Source organism: Salmo salar, chromosome 05 (assembly GCF_965601325.2).
Source record: "Salmo salar chromosome 05, fSalSal1, whole genome shotgun sequence".
Classification (NCBI taxonomy): Eukaryota; Metazoa; Chordata; class Actinopteri; order Salmoniformes; family Salmonidae; genus Salmo; species Salmo salar.
The window spans coordinates 7933088-7950000 of record NC_138295.1 but is presented as its reverse complement, the minus strand read 5'-3'; the positions used below and the strand labels follow the sequence as shown (position 1 = coordinate 7950000).

The 16913-nt window shown below is 42.9% G+C and overlaps 1 protein-coding gene across 3 annotated transcripts in view; it reads right to left on the bottom strand.

Moving 5' to 3' along the window:
• LOC106604185 (putative E3 ubiquitin-protein ligase MID2) overlaps positions 1-16913 on the bottom strand; it is a 287557-nt gene that overhangs the window by 70763 nt on the left and 199881 nt on the right. The window lies entirely within an intron of this gene.

The following is a 16913-nucleotide window of genomic DNA, read 5'->3' as shown; positions in this document are numbered from 1 at the left end:
CATTTCACCATAATTGCACCTGTAAGCTGCTCTGGCTAAGAGCGTCTGATAAATGACAAAAATGCTAATGTATATTTTTCCATCAAAACAGCGGCTGTCCCACGGGACCAGAGAGGAGGAAGGAGTGTGTGTATTGCAGTTTTATACATAGAAAGGCCTGGAGTGAGGTGCCAATGTACTGGCCTTAGCAGCATGTGGCAGTTGCAGTGTGTGTGTGTGTGTGTGTGTGTGTGTGTGTGTGTGTGTGTGTGTGTGTGTGTGTGTGTGTGTGTGTGTGTGTGTGTGTGTGCGTGTGTGCGTGCGCACGCGCGCGCAAGCAGCATCAGCAGCAAGGTAAGAAGAGAACCAGTCTATAATACTTTCATTAAAGCAGACACCAGACATCAAAGAGAGAGAGAGAGAGAGAGAGAGAGAGAGAGAGAGAGAGAGAGAGAGAGAGAGAGAGAGAGAGAGAGAGAGAGAGAGAGAGAGATCGATAGATCGATAGATAGAGACAGAAAGAGTCAGAGAGAGAGAAATAGAGAGAGCGATAGAGAGCAAGGCTCTCTCAGCCCAGCCTGATCTCTGTTTCGGTTTGTTGTGTTAGAGATTAAATCTTGACTGAGTCTCCAGAGAGAGAGAGAGAGAGAGAGAGAGAGAGAGAGAGAGAGAGAGAGAGAGATGGACAGACAGACAGACAGACAGACAGACAGACAGACAGACAGACAGACAGACAGACAGACAGACAGACAGACAGACAGACAGACAGACAGACAGACAGACAGACAGACAGACAGACACGCAGAACGAGAGAGAGTGAGATGAGGTAATGGCTCTTGGTTGGTATTAGTGGGATCCAAAAGGCATGAGTTTTTTAAGAACACACAGCTTGAGCTGCGAGCTAGGCAATGGGAGCTGATGGATGTGGAAATCGACAATAGCCACGTGTTTAAAGAGCCTGAACAAGAAGAGAAGAGAGGAGTGTCGGCACAGAGACGGGGCCAAGCCTGTCTAACACAGTCACAGCGTACAGCTGACAGTCCATCATACAGCATTATGTCATCCCCACTATGACGTCATGCTAGTCGCTCCCAGGTATTGTCCCTTTAGAGTGCGCTCATTTAGTAAACAACAAGGGCATGAGTACGACCTATTGAAATGAAAGAGAACAGCTTCTACAATCTATAGAGACAGGCATCATGGCTTCTTGGCATAGACATGGTCAACAGGAAGAAGCTTCATGGTTTAAAGAGACAGACATGGTCAACAGGAAGAAGCTTCATGGTTTAAAGAGACAGACATGGTCAACAGGAAGAAGCTTCATGGTTTAAAGAGACAGACATGGTCAACAGGAAGAAGATTCATGGTTTAAAGAGACAGACATGGTCAACAGGAAGAAGATTCATGGTTTAAAGAGACAGACATGGTCAACGAACAGGTTTTGTGTATTCTTAGACATATTGAGGCCTCTTTGATCATATGAGTTAGTACCCTACAGTAATGCCTGAACAACAAGGATCTCTATACACACAGAGTTGCAGGAGAGAGAGTGAACTAAGGGAACAAACTGAAACTCTAACATTGAAAGAGGGTATATTCTAAAGAGACATGTTCGCTTTACATTATAACAGCCTTTATTTCTACTGAACTGTCGTCTCTGCATAACGGTCTCAGACTGGCCACTGCATCCTTGGGTCATAACAACAACTACAACTACAACAACTACTACAACTACTACTACAACAACTACAACTACTACAACAACTACTACTACAACAACAACAACAACAACTACTACAACAACAACAACTACTACAACAACTACTACTACAACAACAACTACACACAACAACAACTACAACTACTACAACTACAACAACTACTACTACAACAACTACAACTACTACAACAACAACAACTACTACACACAACAACTACAACAACAACAACTACAACTACAACTACTACAACAACAACAACTACTACAACTACAACTACAACTACACAACAACTACAACTACAACAACTACAACTACTACAACAACTACTACTACAACAACAACTACTACAACTACAACTACAACAACTACAACTACTACAACAACTACTACTACAACAACAACTACTACTACAACTACTACAACAACTACTACAACTACAACAACTACTACAACTACAACAACTACAACTACTACAACAACTACTACTACAACACACACTACCACACTACAACAACTACTACAACAACTACTACAACAACTACTACTACAACAACTACAACAACTACACTACAACAACTACTACACTACAACAACAACAACAACAACTACTACAACAACTACTACTACAACTACAACAACTACTACAACAACAACAACAACTACAACAACTACAACTACAACTACTACTACAACTACTACTACAACAACAACAACTACTACTACTACAACTACTACTACAACAACTACAACTACTACAACAACTACAACAACAACAACAACAACTACTACAACAACAACTACTACTACTACAACAACTACAACAACAACAACAACTACTACAACAACAACAACAACAACTACTACAACAACAACTACTACTACAACAACTACAACTACTACAACAACTACAACTACTACAACAACAACTACAACAACAACAACTACAACTACTACAACTACTACAACAACAACAACTACTACAACAACAACAACTACTACTACAACAACTACTACTACTACAACAACTACAACTACTACAACAACTACTACTACAACAACAACTACAACAACAACAACTACAACTACAACTACTACAACAACAACTACTACTACAACAACAACTACAACAACAACAACTACAACTACTACAACTACAACAACAACAACAACTACTACAACTAAAACAACTACAACTACTACAACAACTACAACTACAACTACAACAACTACTACAACAACTACTACTACAACAACAACTACTACAACTACAACTACAACAACTACAACTACTACAACAACTACTACTACAACAACAACTACAACAACTACTACTACAACAACTACTACAACAACTACTACTACAACAACAACTACTACTACAACTACTACAACAACTACTACAACTACAACAACTACTACAACTACAACTACAACAACTACAACTACTACAACAACTACTACTACAACAACAACTACAACAACTACTACAACAACTACTACTACAACAACTACAACTACTACAACAACTACTACTACAAGAACTACTACAACTACAACTACAACAACAACAACTACTACTACTACAACAACTACTACTACTACAACAACTACAACAACTACTACAACTACTACAACAACTACTACTACAACAACAACTACTACTACAACTACTACAACAACTACTACAACTACAACAACTACTACAACTACAACTACAACAACTACAACTACTACAACAACTACTACTACAACAACAACTACAACAACTACTACAACAACTACTACTACAACAACTACAACTACTACAACAACTACTACTACAAGAACTACTACAACTACAACTACAACAACAACAACTACTACTACTACAACAACTACTACTACTACAACAACTACAACAACTACTACAACTACAACAACAACTACAACTACAACTACAACTACTACTACTACTACAACAACTACTACTACAACAACAACTACTACAACTACAACTACAACAACAACTACAACTACAACAACAACTACTACAACTACAACAACAACTGCTACAACTACAACTACTACTACAACAACAACTACTACTACAACAACAACCTACTACTACAACTACTACTACTACTACAACAACTACAACAACTACTACAACAACAACTACAACAACTACTACAACAACTACAACAACTACTACAACAACAACAACAACTACTACTACAACTACTACTACTACTACTACAACAACTACTACTACTACAACAACAACTACTACTACAACAACAACTACTACAACAAGAACAACAACTACTACTACAACTACTACAACTACTACTACAACAACAACAACTACTACAACTACTACTACAACAACTACTACTACAACAACAACTACTACAACAAGAACAACAACTACTACTACAACTACAACAAGAACAACAACTACTACTACAACTACTACAACAAGAACAACAACAACAACAACTACCACAACAACAGAATAAGAATGTCCCGAGCCTTCAAAATATGTTGCCTTAATTATTTTGAGATCCTCTCAAATTGGAGAAAGTACCCCGCAAAAAGCTTCATGTCAGAACTGTGTGTGTTTGTGTGTACATGTCAGTGGTGAGTAACCAGAGCCTGCTGGGAACAGAACTGTGGTTTGACAGAGGATAATATTCCACAGAACATCTCTCCTGAGACTGATAGGGTTTCTGGGTAACAAGAAGTCAATGCCGTTTCATATAGAGGCACAAGACAGGCTCGGAACACAATTAAAAGAGAGACTATGTTTGAGTCTGGTCTGGGAAATCTGGTTAAGCCATTCATGATGATTTGTGAGTGTTTACCCTCTCTGATAGTTTAGACTCAATATTGTCCTGAACATGAGAGTATGTTGATGTTTCAGTTCAACATACAGTAGAGTACTGACTGTACTGTATATAATGACGATGCCAATGTTGTAAGCCAAGGCAACGTGTGGAATCAAAGCAAAGGCATGGTGAAGGCTAAAAAGACAAATGTCTACAGCGTTACTCACTCCACCTCTCCAGAGACCAGCGTCCAGAGACCAGCGTCCAGAGACCAGCGTCCAGAGACCAGAGACCAGCGTCCAGAGACCAGCGTCCAGAGACCAGCGACCAGAGACCAGCAACCAGCGACCAGCGTCCAGAGACCAGAGACCAGCGTCCAGCGACCAGCGACCAGAGACCAGCGACCAGAGACCAGCGACCAGAGACCAGCGTCCAGAGACCAGCGACCAGAGACCAGCGACCAGCGACCAGAGACCAGAGACCAGCGACCAGAGACCAGAGACCAGCGACCAACGACCAGAGACCAGCGACCAGAGACCAGCGACCAGCGACCAGAGACCAGCGACCAGAGACCAGAGACCAGCGACCAGAGTCCAGTCATTTCCATTACGTTCACAATGGAGTATTTGAGGATCTCAGACATATTCTGACTTACTGTACAGAATATTCCCATGGGGCCTTTAAAGACCCAATGAAGCCGTTTTATATCTCAATATTAAATCATTTCTGGGTAACAATTAAGTACCTTACTGTAATATTTCTTCCATTAAAATGGACAACAATATTTGAACTTTTTAGCAAAAAACTATTTCTCAAGCAAGAATGTTGCTAGGACTGTCTGAGAGTGGACTGAACTGGGGAGGGGAAAACGTAAAACTACACTGAACAAAAATATAAAAGCAACAATTTAGACTATTTTACTAAGTTACAGTTCATATAGGGAAATCAGTCAACTGAAATACATTCATTAGGCCCTAATCTATGGATTTCACATGACTGGGAATACAGATATGCATCGATTTGTTTTAAAAGGTAGGGGCGTGGATCAGAAAACCAGCCAGTATCTGGTGTGACCACCATTTGCCTCATGCAGCGCGACATCTCCTTCACATAGAGTTGATCAGGCTGTTGATTGTGGCCTGTGGAATGTTGTCCCACTCCTCTTCAATGGTTGTGCGAAGTTGCTGGATATTGGCGGGAACTGGAACACACTGTTGTACACATCGATTCAGAGCATCCCAAACATGCTCAACGGGTGTCATGTCTGGTTAGTATGTAGGCATTGGAAGAATTGGGACATTTTCAGCTTCCAGGAATTTTATACAGTTCCTTGCGACATGGGGCTGTGCATGATCATGCTGAAACATGAGGTGATGGCGGCGGATGAATGGCACGACAATGGGCCTCAGGATCTCGTCACAGTATCTCTGTGCATTGAAATCTCCATCGATAAAATGCAATCGTGTTCCTTGCCGTTAGTTAATTCCTGCCCATAATCAGCTTGATATGCCACAACTGTCAGATGGATGAATTATCTTGGCAAATGAGAAATTCTCACTAACAAGGATGTAAACAAATTCAAGAGAAATAGGCTTTTTTTGAGTATGGAACATTTCTGGGATCTTTTATTTCAGCTCATGAAACCATCACATGTTCAGTATAGCTGTTATTGGCAGAGAGGTTTGGAATTCTCTTTGTTATTGTTCTATTAACCAATCTACTGCCTGGTGATGTCACCAGGCAAGCCCAAACTCCCACCCATACAAACCTGCTGATTAGAAGATCCTGTGTAGATTGTATTTTCAACCAGAAACTATCAGGAAATAACACTTTAACAATGTCATCAACTGTTGTACATTATGTTAGAAAACACAGGAAAAACTGAATGTTGACTGCACAGGGCCTTTAAAGAGTGTCACATGGTCAGATTTAAGTTGCTGCCAAACTAGTAGTTTGGGAACTCAGTAATAAACCTCTCGCTCGAGTTGACCTCTGGGATGTTTTTGAGGAACGAGGTCCCATTTAATAAATGTCTTTAAATACTGAACAGACTTTAGACACTATTAATCAGATACTGTACAGACCTACTATTAATCAGGGTAAAGTCTTATTCATCAGATACAGTACAGACCTGCTATTAATCAGGGTAAAGTCTTATTCATCAGATACTGTACAGACCTGCTATTAATCAGGGTAAAGTCTTATTCATCAGATACTGTACAGACCTGCTATTAATCAGGGTAAAGTCTTATTCATTAGATACTGTACAGACCTGCTATTAATCAGGGTAAAGTCGTATTCATCAGATACTGTACAGACCTACTATTATTCAGGGTAAAGTTCAGGCCTATAGAACATACAGTATTGCATTATACCTTCTACAGCAGCACTGACATTATGTCCCATCCTTATTCCACCAAGGACTCTGGAGTCAAATAACGGGGTGTGACGGCCCGTTAAGCAGAATTACATGGATTGTCAGTGACCCCAGTCCTGTGTGTGCTGCATGCCCTGACTGAGCACTAGAGACAATGCGTTATAAATGGGTTACTATTCACAAATTACTTCAGCGGAAATAGGTCCTGTCTCTTTCCACCAATAACGAGTTAAGTGGCGTCCATGTTCGATTTTGACAACCATGGGAAATGGTACAGACAAAGATCCGTGTCCCAACTTGCACCCTCTTCCCTATATAGTGCACTACTTTTGACCGAATCCCTATGTGCCCTGGTCAAAAGTAGTGCACCAAGTAGGGAATCAGGTGCCATTTGGGATGCAGAAGAGTGACTCACGACAGCCTGCCTGTCTGCCTGGCTGCACATTACATTTGAACTTAACACAATTAGCTGGCTACGGATATTCTGTAGAATCAAATGATGTGGTTGGTTATCAATTTCTCCTTTCTAAAAATACATTGAAGGGCTTTGCTGTCTGTCACAGATGAATCCCTCTGCCTTATGTCCCAGAGGAAATCCCCTGGCGGTTGGTCTCATATAGATCACTCAGACAGAGGGTACGCCCCCAAATGACACCCATTCCCTATATACTGCACTGCTTTTGCCCAGAGATCACACCCATAGGGCTCTGGTCCAAAGTAGTAAACTATATAGGTAGTGACATTGCCACGAGCAACATTAAAGGGATGTGTAACATTCAGTGTAGGAGGGACAGCTATGTCATGTGGAAGGGAGAGGTCAGAGTCCTTAAAGGGGATGTGTAACATTCAGTGTAGGAGGGACAGCTATGTCATGTGGAAGGGAGAGGTCAGAGTCCTTAAAGGGGATGTGTAACATTCAATGTAGGAGGGACAGCTATGTCATGTGGAAGGGAGAGGTCAGAGTCCTTAAAGGGGATGTGTAACATTCAGTGTAGGAGGGACAGCTATGTCATGTGGAAGGGAGGGGTACGAGTCCTTAAAGGGGATGTGTAACATTCAGTGTAGGAGGGACAGCTATGTCATGTGGAAGGGAGGGGGTCCGAGTCCTTAAAGGGGATGTGTAACATTCAGTGTAGGAGGGACAGCTATGTCATGTGGAAGGGAGGGTTCAGAGTCCTTAAAGGGGATGTGTAACATTCAGTGTAGGAGGGACAGCTATGTCATGTGGAAGGGAGGAGTCAGAGTCCTTAAACTGTCATTCTTGTTGTGTTTTTCAGTAATGTGGATGTTTGACGTTGTGTCTGGACTATGTCATGCCTCTCACCTTATCAGACGGCATCTTCTAGTACGTAAAATATCTGTGAAAATCAGACAATAAAGACATATCTAATCAAATCTAATCTCAATATCTGCTGCTCGTGGCAACGTCCTATCCTTCGCGGTATTGTGCTCTGGTCGTTGTGGCGGGAGGCAGGGGGGTTGGGGGAAGTGTAAGGGGAGACTCAGGGGTTGGATAGCTGGGAGGGGGATTGATTTCTGGGTGGGATGGGAAGGGGTGGGATACATGGTTTCTGGGTGGGGACTGAGGGATGGGATACATGGTTTCTGGGTGAGGAGGGAGGGATGGGATACATGGTTTCTGGGTGGGGACTGAGGGGTGGGATACATGGTTTCTGGGTGGGGACTGAGGGATGGGATACATGGTTTCTGGATGGGGAGGGAGGGATGGGATACATGGTTTCTGGATGGGGAGGGAGGGATGGGATACATGGTTTCTGGGTGAGGAGGGAGGGATGGGATACATGGTTTCTGGGTGGAGACTGAGGGATGGGATACATGGTTTCTGGGTGAGGACTGAGGACTGAGGGATGGGATACATGGTTTCTGGGTGGGGACTGAGGGGTGGGATACATGGTTTCTGGGTGGGGAGGGAGGGGTAGGATACATGGTTTCTGGGTGGGGACTGAGGGATGGGATACATGGTTTCTGGGTGAGGACTGAGGACTGAGGGATGGGATACATGGTTTCTGGGTGGGGACTGAGGGGTGGGATACATGGTTTCTGGGTGAGGAGGGAGGGATGGGATACATGGTTTCTGGATGGGGACTGAGGGGTGGGATACATGGTTTCTGGGTGAGGAGGGAGGGATGGGATACATGGTTTCTGGGTGGGGACTGAGGGATGGGATACATGGTTTCTGGGGGGGGGGGTGGGACGGCGGGGAGGGGGAGGGATGGGATACATGGTTTCTGGGTGGGGACTGAGGGATGGGATACATGGTTTCTGGGTGGGGACTGAGGGATGGGATACATGGTTTCTGGGTGGGGACTGAGGGATGGGATACATGGTTTCTGGGTGAGGACTGAGGGGTAGGATACATGGTTTCTGGGTGGGGAGGGAGGGGTAGGATACATGGTTTCTGGGTGGGGACTGAGGGGTGGGATACATGGTTTCTGGGTGAGGACTGAGGACTGAGGGATGGGATACATGGTTTCTGGGTGAGGAGGGAGGGATGGGATACATGGTTTCTGGGTGGGGACTGAGGGGTGGGATACATGGTTTCTGGGTGAGGACTGAGGACTGAGGGATGGGATACATGGTTTCTGGGTGGGGACTGAGGGATGGGATACATGGTTTCTGGGTGAGGAGGGAGGGATGGGATACATGGTTTCTGGATGGGGACTGAGGGGTGGGATACATGGTTTCTGGGTGGGGACTGAGGGATAGGATACATGGTTTCTGGGTGGGGACTGAGGGATGGGATACATGGTTTCTGGGTGGGGAGGGAGGGGTAGGATACATGGTTTCTGGGTGGGGAGGGAGGGGTAGGATACATGGTTTCTGGGTGGGGACTGAGGGGTGGGATACATGGTTTCTGGGTGGGGACTGAGGACTGAGGGATGGGATACATGGTTTCTGGGTGGGGACTGAGGACTGAGGGATGGGATACATGGTTTCTGGGTGAGGAGGGAGGGATGGGATACATGGTTTCTGGATGGGGACTGAGGGGTGGGATACATGGTTTCTGGGTGGGGACTGAGGGATAGGATACATGGTTTCTGGGTGGGGACTGAGGGATGGGATACATGGTTTCTGGGTGGGGACTGAGGGATGGGATACATGGTTTCTGGGTGGGGACTGAGGGATGGGATACATGGTTTCTGGGTGGGGACTGAGGGATGGGATACATGGTTTCTGGGTGGGGACTGAGGGATGGGATACATGGTTTCTGGATGGGGAGGGAGGGAGGGATGCAGGTGGTTGGATGGGGACTGAGGGGTGGGAGTGGATTGGGGTTATCTTTGCACGCATTTCTTTGATCGTTTTTGCACCTATAAGCCCCCCCACCCTGGTGAAAAAAGAATAACTAACTAAAAAGTTGTTCCCAAAACAAAGCGAGTAACCTACCCAACCCTGGATTTACTGCTACTCTGAGATTTTAATCAGATGAACATATTACTATAATGTTTGTCATGTTTCTTTGTATTGATCTTCATCCAGCTCTTATCTTTTGACACAATGGTGTAATTTTGTTTGATACTGATCGTAATGATCAGTGTTACCCATCGTCACAGTAATGATCAGTGTTACCCATCGTCACAGTAATCATCAGTGTTACCCATGATTACAGTAATAATCAGTGTTACCCATGGTTACAGTAATGATCAGTGTTACCCATCGTCACAGTAATCATCAGTGTTACCCATGGTTACAGTAATCATCAGTGTTACCCATCGTCACAGTAATCATCAGTGTTACCCATGATTACAGTAATAATTACTGTTACCCATGGTTACAGTAATCATCAGTGTTACCCATCGTCACAGTAATCATCAGTGTTACCCATGGTTACAGTAATCATCAGTGTTACCCATGGTCACAGTAATCATCAGTGTTACCCATAGTTACAGTAATCATCAGTGTTACCCATGGTTACAGTAATCATCAGTGTTACCCATGGTCACAGTAATCATCAGTGTTACCCATAGTTACAGTAATCATCAGTGTTACCCATGGTTACAGTAATCATCAGTGTTACCCATGGTTACAGTAATCATCAGTGTTACCCATGGTCACAGTAATCATCAGTGTTACCCATGGTCACAGTAATCATCAGTGTTACCCATGGTTACAGTAATCATCAGTGTTACCCATGGTCACAGTAATCATCAGTGTTACCCATGGTTACAGTAATCATCAGTGTTACCCATGGTTACAGTAATCATCAGTGTTACCCATGGTTACAGTAATCATCAGTGTTACCCATCGTCACAGTAATCATCAGTGTTACCCATAGTTACAGTAATCATCAGTGTTACCCATGGTTACAGTAATCATCAGTGTTACCCATGGTTACAGTAATCATCAGTGTTACCCATGGTCACAGTAATCATCAGTGTTACCCATGGTCACAGTAATCATCAGTGTTACCCATGGTTACAGTAATCATCAGTGTTACCCATGGTCACAGTAATCATCAGTGTTACCCATGGTTACAGTAATCATCAGTGTTACCCATGGTTACAGTAATCACCAGTGTTACCCATAGTTACAGTAATCACCAGTGTTACCCATGGTTACAGTAATCATCAGTGTTACCCATGGTTACAGTAATCACCAGTGTTACCCATGGTTACAGTAATCATCTGTGTTACCCATGGTTACAGTAATCATCAGTGTTACCCATGGTTACAGTAATCATCAGTGTTACCCATGGTTACAGTAATCATCAGTGTTACCCATGGTTACAGTAATCATCAGTGTTACCCATAGTTACAGTAATCATCAGCTATTACTAAGCCATCCAGTGTATTTTCGGTATGAACTCCTTTCCGTTTTTATCTGGTCTATCAGTGTCCCTGGGGCCTCCCCCAAGGCAGCTTACAGCTGCATCAGAGCACAACCACAGGTCTCACCTGCTGCCTGACTGAATGCATGCACACGTGTGTGTGTGTGTGTGTGTGTGTGTGTGTGTGTGTGTGTGTGTGTGTGTGTGTGATGCCTGTGTGTGTCCCACTAGCATCATGCATGTGTTCACACACACACACACACACACACACACACACACACACACACACACACACACACACACACACACAAACACAGTGAGAGGAGGTGTCTTTTGGGTCCACCAGTCACAACGTGGACAGAGCAATATCTCTATTAGCAACAAAACTGGCTCTATTGTCAATTAAAACACTGCTGCCTTCCATGGAGTGATTACTGTACCTTTAACCTAGCCGGACCCGGGTGACAGCGTCCTCTCTGCTGCCATTTGGGGACAGATATAGCTGCATCCAAAATGGCACCCTTTTCCCTATGGTTGCTAGTAGTGCACTATGTAGGGAAAATGGTAGCATTTGGAACTCAAACATAGAAAGCTCCATCTACAGATGGACAGGTGGAACCAAGGGAAGTGAGGATTGGGACCAGTAGAGGCTTATTAGGACACCTGTGACTGCAAATCAGACCTGGGTTCAAATATTATTTGAAATATTTTATGTGATTTGAGCATTTGCGTTTTGCCAGTACTCTATTGGTTCCATTGTGCAAGACAAGTTACATCAAACCCAGAGAAAGAATTTGAACCCAGGTTCTGACCGCAATAGATTAATACCCTGGTCCCTGAGTGACCATGCGTGAGTGATTATAGCATGATGCCTCAGCAGGAGATTGGATTAACTACCAATCAGGATCCGGTCAGTGGGACTGTGGTTCAAGCAGCTGATCTGACTCTTAACTGAATGAGTGTTGCACAGCTCAGATGACCAGCTAATCTTCATTACACATGTACATCCTATAGGCTACTTCCACATGCACATCCTATAAGCTATGTACACATGGAATGCCAAGCGTCACGTCTGAAGGAAACCTGTCACCATCCCTACGATGAAGCATGCTGTGGGGATGTTTTTCAGCGGCAGGGATTGGGGGATGTTTATGACTTCAAGCCTATCAACTCCCGAGATTAGGCTGGTGTAACCGATGTGAAATGGCTAGCTAGTTTACAACCTAATACTTCTTACCTGGGAATATTGAAGACTCATGTTAAAAGGAACCACCAGCCTTCATATGTTCTCATGTTCTGAGCAAGGCAAAACGTTAGCTTTCTTACATGGCACATATTGCACTTTTACTTTCTTCTCCAACACTTTATTTTTGCATTATTTAAACCAAATTGAACATGTTTCATTATTTATTTGAGGCTAAATTGATTTTATTGATGTATTATATTAAGTTACAATAAGTGTTCATTCAGTATTGTTGTAATTAGCATTATTACAAATACATTTTTTTTATTAAATCGGCCAATTAATCGGTATCGGCGTTGAAAAATCATAATCGGTCGACCTCTAGCACACAGCCAAGACAACGCAGGAATGGCTTCGGGACAAGTCTCTGAATGTCCTTGAGTGGAACCCGGTCGAACATCTCTGGAGAGACCTGAACATTTCTGTGCAGCGACACTCCTCATCCAACCTGACAGAGCATGAGAGAATCTGCAGAAAATAATGAGAAACTCCCCAAATACCGGTGTGCCAAGCTTGTAGCGTCATACCCAAGAAGAATCAAGGCTGTAATCGCTGCCAAAGGTGCTTCAACAAAGTACTGAGAAAAGGGTCTGAATACTTATGCAAATGTGATATTTTATTTTTATTTTTTAATTACATTTGCCAAAAGTTCTACATAAACTGTTTTGCTTTGTCATTTGGGGGTTTTGTGTGTCGATTGATGAGGGGAGAAAAACGCTTTAATACATTTTAGAATAAGGCTGTAAAGTAACAAAATGTGGAAAAAGTCAAGGGGTTTGAATATTTTCCGAATGCCATAATGTACTGTATATTGGCCAGGATGTGCATTTGGGGGAGAAATGTACAGAAAAAAATGTGTTTTTTGAAGATGAGACATGTCAGACAAGTTGAGAGCTTCCACATGACTCAAGACAGCGGTTAGCTGAGGCTCAAAATCACATAGCCGCCAGCAATTCCATTTTACGCACACTTGCCAAACGCCATAGCACATTAAATAACTAGGATGTTTTTTTGGACAGACCCTTCATCCCAAATGACACCCTATTCCACATGTAGTGCACTACTTTTGATCAGGGCCCATATTTCTCTGGTTAAAAGTAGTGCACTATACAGGGAATAGGTTTCCATTTGGGACCGAGCCTCAGTCTATCACCACTGTAGTTACAGTAATGCTCCCAGAATAGAAGGACAAATTCCAATACCTCCATGTCATCATCACTCTCGGCAACACAAAACACTCCATTTTCAACGGCTCAAGTCCTTCACTTCCTGACATAAACCTAGGTTGAAGATAATATTTCTTCAACCTAGACATAAGCACTACGTAGCTAAAACTTGGAGTTCACAGCTTAGTCTCAACAGATATATTTGTTGGGTTTTATAAGAAACAGCAACGAAACACCAAAACATTTACTCTGGTTAAAGCTTACAAGGCTCGGTAATTAGTTGAATGACTCATGACAATTCTGAAATTACATTACACGAAAGGCTAAAAAAACATTTTATTACCCCTAACGGTTGTAATCTTGCAAGGTAATCACCAGAAATGGTTCTGAGCTTGGCTTCAATCCAATATAAACTAGCAGCTAGAGGGCCACATTAAAACACCAGTCCTCCCTACCTGTTAGTAGGACAGTCCTCCCTACCTGTTAGTGTGACAGTCCTCCCTACCTGTTAGTGTGACAGTCCTCCCTACCTGTTAGTGTGACAGTCCTCCCTACCTGTTAGTGTGACAGTCCTCCCTACCTGTTAGTAGGACAGTCCTCCCTACCTGTTAGTAGGACAGTCCTCCCTACCTGTTAGTAGGACAGTCCTCCCTACCTGTTAGCGTGACAGTCCTCCCTACCTGTTATTGTGACAGTCCTCCCTACCTGTTAGTGGGACAGTCCTCCCTACCTGTTAGTGGGACAGTCCTCCCTACCGGTTAGTGTGACAGTCCTCCCTACCTGTTAGTGTGACAGTCCTCCCTACCTGTTAGTAGGACAGTCCTCCCTACCTGTTAGCGTGACAGTCCTCCCTACCTGTTAGTGTGACAGTCCTCCCTACCTGTTAGTGTGACAGTCCTCCCTACCTGTTAGCGTGACAGTCCTCCCTACCTGTTAGTGTGACAGTCCTCCCTACCTGTTAGTGTGACAGTCCTCCCTACCTGTTAGTGTGACAGTCCTCCCTACCTGTCAGTGTGACAGTCCTCCCTACCTGTTAGTGGGGCAGTCCTCCCTACCTGTTAGTGGGACAGTCCTCTCTACCTGTTAGTGTGACAGTCCTCCCTACCTGTTAGTGGGACAGTCCTCCCTACCGGTTAGTACAGATTATTACTGTCATTGAGTTAGTACAGAACCAGAACATGATTTATTACGGTCACTGGGTTAGTACAGATTATTACCGTCACTGAGTTAGTACAGAAACAGAACATTATTTATTACGGTCACTGAGTTAGTACAGATTATTACCGTCACTGAGTTAGTACAGAAACAGAACATTATTTATTACGGTCACTGAGTTAATACAGATTATTACCGTCACTGAGTTAATGCAGATTATTACTGGCACTGAGTTAATGCAGATTATTACTGTCACTGAGTTAATACAGATTATTACTTTCACTGAGTTAATACAGATTATTACTGGCACTGAGTTAGTACAGATTATTACTGTCACTGAGTTAATACAGATTACTACTGTCACTGAGTTAGTACAGATTATTACTGTCACTGAGTTAATACAGATTACTACTGTCACTGAGTTAGTACATATTATTACTGTCACTGAGTTAATACAGATTATTACTGTCACTGAGTTAATACAGATTACTACTGTCACTGAGTTAGTACAGATTTTTACTGTCACTGAGTTAATACAGATTATTACTGTCACTGAGTTAGTACAGATTATTACTGGCACTGAGTTAATACAGATTATTACTGGCACTGAGTTAATACAGATTATTACTGTCACTGAGTTAATACAGATTACTACTGTCACTGAGTTAATACAGATTATTACTGTCACTGAGTTAGTACAGATTATTACTGGCACTGAGTTAATACAGATTATTACTGGCACTGAGTTAATACAGATTATTACTGTCACTGAGTTAATACAGATTACTACTGTCACTGAGTTAATACAGATTATTACTGTCACTGAGTTAATACAGATTATTACTGTCACTGAGTTAGTACAGATTATTACTGGCACTGAGTTAATACAGATTATTACTGGCACTGAGTTAATACAGATTATTACTGTCACTGAGTTAATACAGATTACTACTGTCACTGAGTTAATACAGATTATTACTGTCACTGAGTTAATACAGATTATTACTGTCACTGAGTTAATACAGATTATTACTGTCACTGAGTTAATACAGAACCAGAACATGCCTTATTACTGGCACTGCAGCCTCAAACAGCTGTGAAGCCCATAAAATACGGTAGTGTGAACGGCCAAGTACATTACTGGGGTCAAGCTTCCTGCCATCCAGGACCTACATACTAGGCAATGCCAGAGGAAGGCCCTAAAAATTGGTCAACAACTCCAGCCACCCAAGTCATAGACTGTTCTCTTTGCTACCACACGGTAAGCGGTACCGGAGCGCCAAGTCTAGGTGCAAAAGGCTCCTTAACAGCTTCTACCCCCAAGCCATAAGACTGCTGAACAATTAATCAAAAGGCCACCCGGGCCATTGACATTGATTTATTTGAAGAATAAAGCCTGTCTTTTTTCAAAAAATGTATTATTAACCTTTATTTAACTAGGCAAGTCAATTAAGAAGGAATTCTTATTTACAATGACGGCCTACCAAAAGGCAAAAGGTCTCCTGTGGGAACGGGGATAAAGCATGCAGGAGTTCCTATTCATCTGCTGTAGCAAGAAAGGGACATCAGGTCACAGGGAAGATAACCTGTACTGTTCTCTCCTCTGGTCTTCTATGCAGCCTGAAAGATAACCTGTACTGTTCTCTCCTCTGGTCTTCTATGCAGCCTGAAAGATA